Here is a 6,510-nt window from a genome sequence, read left to right as displayed (position 1 = left end):
ATGTCTCTGGGGAAATGTTCAATATACCGTATCTGCCCCTGTCGAGACTTCAGATGGCTACCTGACAGCCATCACTTCACTTTAGCAGTGAAATGTGTCTTTGGGATGTTGTTGGAATGAGTTGATCCTATAAACAAGATGTGTTGGTGCGGGAGTCAGCAATCAGGTCTGTAAATTGATTTCTCTCACCAGGTCTGGGGTGAGAATTTTATAAACTCTTTAGCATGGTGCATGACTGACCTGTATCACTTGGCCTCTACATGTTCCAGTGGCATCTTGATGCATCACAGCCACAGGCTTGGCTTTTTAAAGGACCTGAAGGGGTTTAGGGACTGAGCTCTCATTGAAATCTGATGGGATTTGGGATTTTAAGGTCCTTAGGTTTCTTTGAAAATCCCAACAGGCCACGGTGGGGAGAAGAGCAAGACTGTTGTTACGTCAGTTGCACGTTGTTGAGCAAAATGAGAGGCAAGCTGTGACTGCAATGAACACTTGTTTTGTACGTGTCTTTACTGTTCATCTCCTCATCTTGCCTCACGTGTTTGTCGGTTTATCTGCTTTGTCCTAATCCTCAGCTGTGAACAGCCTGGGGCAGGAACAGTTGTTGCTTTACGTGTGCATACAGCATTGCGAGAGCCCTGATCTCTAATTGGGGGCCTCTGGAAACTGCAGCAGACTAAATAATCAGAATAATCCTGTGAGTGAGTTTCCCTCTATTATTATAGCAGCTGCACCTTAACTGGGATTATGAAGGTCGGGAGGTGAGCAGCAAAGCCGGTTAGGGGTCTGGGCGGTATTTACATATGATGAAAAATTTCAAGAACTAGGGGAAGGATGGTGGAGACTCTCCCAGTTCATCAGCTGGTGTAATTCCTCACTCCCCACACGCTGTTTTCCCATGCACGGCCCTGCACCAATTGCCAGAGTAGTTTTGGCTTCCTCTGAGCCAACGGTTCTCCAATATGCAGGTGGCTTTGCAAGAGAGAGCAGTCTGGCCTGTGACCCCACGCTGCAGCTTTCTCAGTGAGGTTTCATTCCAGTGAGTGGCTACTCAGCTCACCGGCAGTCCACAGAGCACAGTTGAGAAACCACTGCTTAGAAGCATCAGGTCTTGTCCACGTCTGGAGGCAGGATACGGGACTGGGAGGAGGGGGATGGACCCACCATGCGGCAAACCCTAAATTCAGCCCTGTGAGTAGTCCAGCTAAAGTTAGTGAGGCTACTCCTGTGCTTAAAGGTGAGCATGTGCGTAAGTGCTTTGTTGAACTAGGACCTTAATTCCTCCATTATTCCAAGAGGTGGGGAAGGAGGGATAGGCAAATGTGGTGATGATAGAGAGATTAACACAAAACCCATTGGGAAGTCCTGTTGTCTTCCTTTGAAACAAGTGCTCTGGTGGGCCTCCAATAATAAATAAGTATCGACACATACTGAAAACAATCCTACTGCTAAATAAATAGATTAATGTTTCAGGCATAATAGAAACAACAATTAGTAGAAGAGAAAAAGCCCTTCGGAAGGTAGGGAAAATACCTTGAGTGTGGCCTTCAGTTAACAACAGAACAAATGCAAAGCTCTCGGGATGGAAGGCCTGTTCAGATGTTGTCATAAATATAAAGGGAAGGGTAACCCCCTTTCTGTATACAATGCTAAAAGATCCCTCCTGGCCAGAGGCAACATCCTGTTACCTGTAAAGGGTTAAGAAGCTCAGCTAACCTGGCTGGACCAATCCCCAGAGGGGGATCCTCTGTGTTTTGAATCTGAATACCCTGTAAAGTATTTTCCATCCTGATTTTACAGAGATGATTTTTACCTTTCTTTTTTTAATAAAATCCTTCTTTTGAGAACCTGACTGATTTTTCCATTGTTCCAAGATCTAGGGATTTGGGTCTTTGATGATTTTGTAACCAGTTGGTTAGGATATTATTCTTAAGCATCCCCAGGACAGGGGGTGTGTAGGCCTTGGGGGGATATTTTTTGCAGGGGAAGACGACTCCAGGTGGTCTCTTTCCCTGTTCTTTGTTTAAAACGCTTGGTGGTGGCAGCATACTGTTCAAGGACAAGGCAAAGTTTGTACCTTGGGGAAGTTTTTAACCTAAGCTGGTAAGAATAAGCTTAGGGGGTCTTTCATGCGGGTCCCCATATCTGTACCCTAGAGTACAGAGTGGGCAAGGAACCCTGCGTTCCTCAGCATGAGAGAATCAGAAATGTTGCCCAACCAGTGGATGATTTTCAGTCTATGGAAACAGACATATGCCTCTCCAGACCTCCCCTCTGCTCAAGGCTTTAGCAGCGTCTGTGTGTAGGGATGTCATCTTGTGAAGCATTTATGTTCCTTAGCAGATTGCATGGCATAAATATGATACGGTAATGTGTTGCATGGGAGAATGAGAGCTGTGAACCTCGGGGAGGTACGCCAATGCAGCAGCAGGAAGCCACTGGAGAAGTTTTTAGGGTTTGTTTCATAGATGCATAGAATTGAAGGCCAGAAGGGACCATTAGATCATCTAGTCTGACCTGTGTAACGCCACGTGTCCTGGAGCATATTGATTTGTAGGCCAGTCCTTGTATAAAGCAATGTGTCTTGAGATCTTTGAGATGAAAAGTGCTATATATATATATATAGAGAGAGAGAGAGAGAGAGAGAGATTAAAAAATACTACCATTTGATAGAAAACTCGTGGCTGAAGAGTTCCAGCTACCCCAGGACTCCACGTATTTCCCCTTCCAATCCTGCTTTGAGTTAACAAATGCAACAACAAAAAAGGAAACAAACATGAATTATATTGGTTCTTGGGGTGGGTTGTTTTTTTGCTTCATCTTCATAAAAAACCTATGGGAAACCAAATGGCAAAGTAATCAGCATCAAAATATGCAGCAGACACAGGTGTTCGAAGCTGGTTTTTCTTTTATTCCTGTATTTATAGGACACTAGGTGTCAACATGGTCTCTTATGGGCTACTATAGCATTACAGAGGGCCTGATTTCTGATCTCACACCTATTGGCCCAAAGTCCTTGCCCTCTGGAGTATACAATCTAAGGTTAGAGACAGAGCTGGTTGAAAAATGGAAAACATTTTCCCAGAAGATCATGCTAACTTTTTCCTCTGTTTTCTTGAAAATTTTAGGGGAAAAAAAAATCAAATAGCTTTTAGACAGAAAGCATAACCAAAGCACATCACCACTGCCTCCTATCCCTGTCCTATTCCTCTTAAAAGGGCATAATCATAGGACTGGAAGGGACCTCGAGAGGTCGTCTAGTCCAGTCCCCTGCCTCACGGCAGGACTAAGTATTATCTAGACCATCCCTGACAGGTGTTTGTCTAACCTGCTCTTAAAAATCTCCAATGATGGAGATTCCACAACCTCCCTAGGCAATTTATTCCAGTGCTTAATCACCCTGACAGGAAGTTTTTCCTAATGTCCAACCTAAACTGCCCTTGCTGCAATTTAAGCCCATTACTCTTGGTAAACTTCAGCCACCCGCAGTGGGAGAAAGGAATCTAGATGGTTAAATATGGAGATTTGATGCCACCAAAGACATCCTGTGCAGGATAACTGTAGAAGCTGCTGCTGTACCTGGAGCTGTTTCATTAAGTCTTTGAAGGACCATCCAGCTGCTTTAGTCATTCAGTTTTATTTCTCGAATAGAGCAGAGGTGCTTACCTGTCTCTGCTAGCCTCAGTTTACTCAGTCTTTATTTCTGTCCTGTTGCTCAGAGAGAGTTATAATTATGACTCTGCTGCGTGGAGGGGGTGTTGGAAGTAGGTTGGGTCTGGATTTCTAAAACATCAAATACTTTGCTAAGTCTTTACTTAGATCCATATCCATTTCAATTCAATATGAATCATCAAAAAGGATCCCAAGGTGCTTTTCTGATGCATCCATTCAATTAGGTTGCAAGCTCCTAGTGGCAGAGATCTTGTCTGTTTTATCTCCATAAAGCACCAAGCACACCTTTGGAGCTCGATAGATAAGTCTTGCAGCACCCTTCTGCGGTAGCTGGTAATCCCTGGTATCCCTATTTTACAGCTGGATGAACTGAGCACAAAAAGATTAAGTGACTTGCCCAGGGTTGCACAGTGTGTCAGTTGCAGGATCAGGAATAAAGCCCAGGAGTCCTTCCTGGGTTCAAGTCTGGTCTGATTTAGGCTGCGTTAAAACAGGAGCGAGTTAGTGACCCCACTGTAACAGCATATTTTCAGTGGAAAGTCAAATAACCAGCCATTCTGAAGGTTGAGAGGGGTCTGGCTATCTTATGGTGCTTATGTAGCCCCCCCATACCTACTGAGTTTGAGAGCCTGATGGTCTTTAATGTATTTATCCCCACCACACCTGTGGGACGTAGGGTAGAGCTGTTCCTTCGCCCATTGTACAGTGCAGGGGGAAGTTGGGGAACAGAGGGAGAGAGAAACTGTGATTTGGCCAAGGTCGCACAAGAAGTCGGGCGGAGCTGAGGATTGGTCCCAGGTCTCCCGAGTCCCAGCCTGGCACACTAACATGGTGTAATTTCTCCACGTGTGCACAGCGTGTGCATCTTATTCACCGCATGCTTTCTGTCGCCGTCTGCCTCTGTTGCTTTTAGTCTGCACTCGTTTAATTTGACTGAGAAGCTTGCATTAGAAGCCATTCATTTCCCTGGCAACTGTGCTTGACGATGGGAAGCTATTCTTAGTGTGAAGGACAGGTACAGATTTGTTTGCCTTGGCTGCAGAAACACAACCTGTAGTAGGTCCTTGATAATAAGTAAATGTTGACTTGCTTTACCTGCTAATTAGAGGACAAAATCATAGGTGGCCATAGCCAAAATAATTATCCTCGAGTGAATGAAAGAAAATGGCACTAGCTACCAATCAAGTGCCAAACTCCTACATTTCTACCTCCGCAGTTTTCCTCTGATTCCTTCCCATAAAAGGCCTTGTTGGCCATGCTAATTAATGTTAAAAGTTGTATCTGAGAAATTGGCCCATTTCCAGTTCTATCTGAAGTGCTAGGAGGGTGTTGGTCCCCACGGGGGTCGTGTTTTTTGAGATTAGCATAAATAGCCCTCGCTAATAGTACTAGCTGAACATTTTCCATCCAAGTTTTTCAGTGGAAAATGGCTATTTTTTGACAAAACAAACACTTTTGGAAAAAAAGGTCCCGCTTCACTGAAAATTTTATGAACAGACAAGGTTTTTGGCCACAATCTGAAAATTTCAACAAAGTGGGGGAAAAAAATTGTCAATATTTGTAGTCAATAAAAAAAAAAATTATTTCCAAACTACCTTTACTCTCTAATTAATGATGGACTTTGATTACAGCAGCTGGGATTCCGAGGGTTTGGTTCTGTCAGCAGTTGGTTTCAGATATGTATTACCCTTGATTCACATACCCAGTGCCTGGTGATATGATGGAAAGGTCTTCATTACCCGCTCTCTGTTTGCCTCCATTTGTAATGTGCCCATCACAGTGGTACCTGTTGAATAGGTGCATGCACTTGCTTTTATGTGCCTAAAGGTTTGGGTAACAGTGCTTTTATTGTACACTGAGATTTTTGTTTCAGTCGACTCAAAATCAAAGAGCCTGGAGTGGATTTTGAACCAAAAAGCTCCTTATCTTATCCCTGATCCCCTAAGTCATCCAGTCTCCTAACAGGATGGTTTTTATCAAGTATCAGAGCTTTGTCTTAGTTGAGAGCTTTAGAAAACTAAACAGGCATCGGCAAATTTCCATGAAGGCTCTCCTCTGAAATGCAGACATTGATTGCCTTGTCGAGTTTGAGCAGGTCACACTTGTTTGCTGTTCCTTGATGACAAGTCTTTTGACCTCTGTAAAGTATGAATACTGATAAGTGCCAGGTAATAGGTTAGTGTGTGCGGGTGCAGGGGTGGGGTGGGTGGAGCTATGGGGAAGAGCTGTATTAGACGTTGGTGCTGTGGTCAGTGTGTAGGTGTGTTACATTTACATGACTGACATGAAATATAGACAGCCCGGGCTGTTCCCCACAGTTCCCCATAGACCCCTCCTGCTCTCACTAAAAGAGAGAGCTGTGATATCTCATAGGCCTAAGGAAGAGCCCTGTGAAGCTCGAAAGCTTGTCTCTGGCAGAAGTTGGTGCAATACAAGATGTTCTCTCATTCACCTTGTCTCTCTAATATCTCAAACATTACTCAGTGCCCACTCTTGACCAGTGCTGATTTGTTAATGGCAACCTGGGTCTCAGCTGTCTCTAACATTTTCTAGTGCAGTACCTGGTCTGTGTCCTTTGGACTTGGCTCTGTATGATGCCCTCTAGAGTGAGATTGACAAAGCGCGTTGCTAAACCACTCATGGTAAAGTGAAGTGTTTGTCCTCCTCCCCAGTTCTATTGATCACCTTTCTTTCCTTTCCTTTCCTCTCTGAGTTCTATGTTCCCTTCTCTGATCCTTCCCCCTTCTGTCCTCTGTCCCGGACTCCACCTCTGCAATCAGTCACCATCCGAGACACCATGTGTTGCATGTCTGTTTTGGAGGATGTTGCATGCTAGGC

This window comes from Lepidochelys kempii, chromosome 9 (genome assembly GCF_965140285.1).
Source record: "Lepidochelys kempii isolate rLepKem1 chromosome 9, rLepKem1.hap1, whole genome shotgun sequence".
NCBI lineage: Eukaryota > Metazoa > Chordata > Testudines > Cheloniidae > Lepidochelys > Lepidochelys kempii.
This window is presented reverse-complemented; position numbering follows the sequence as displayed.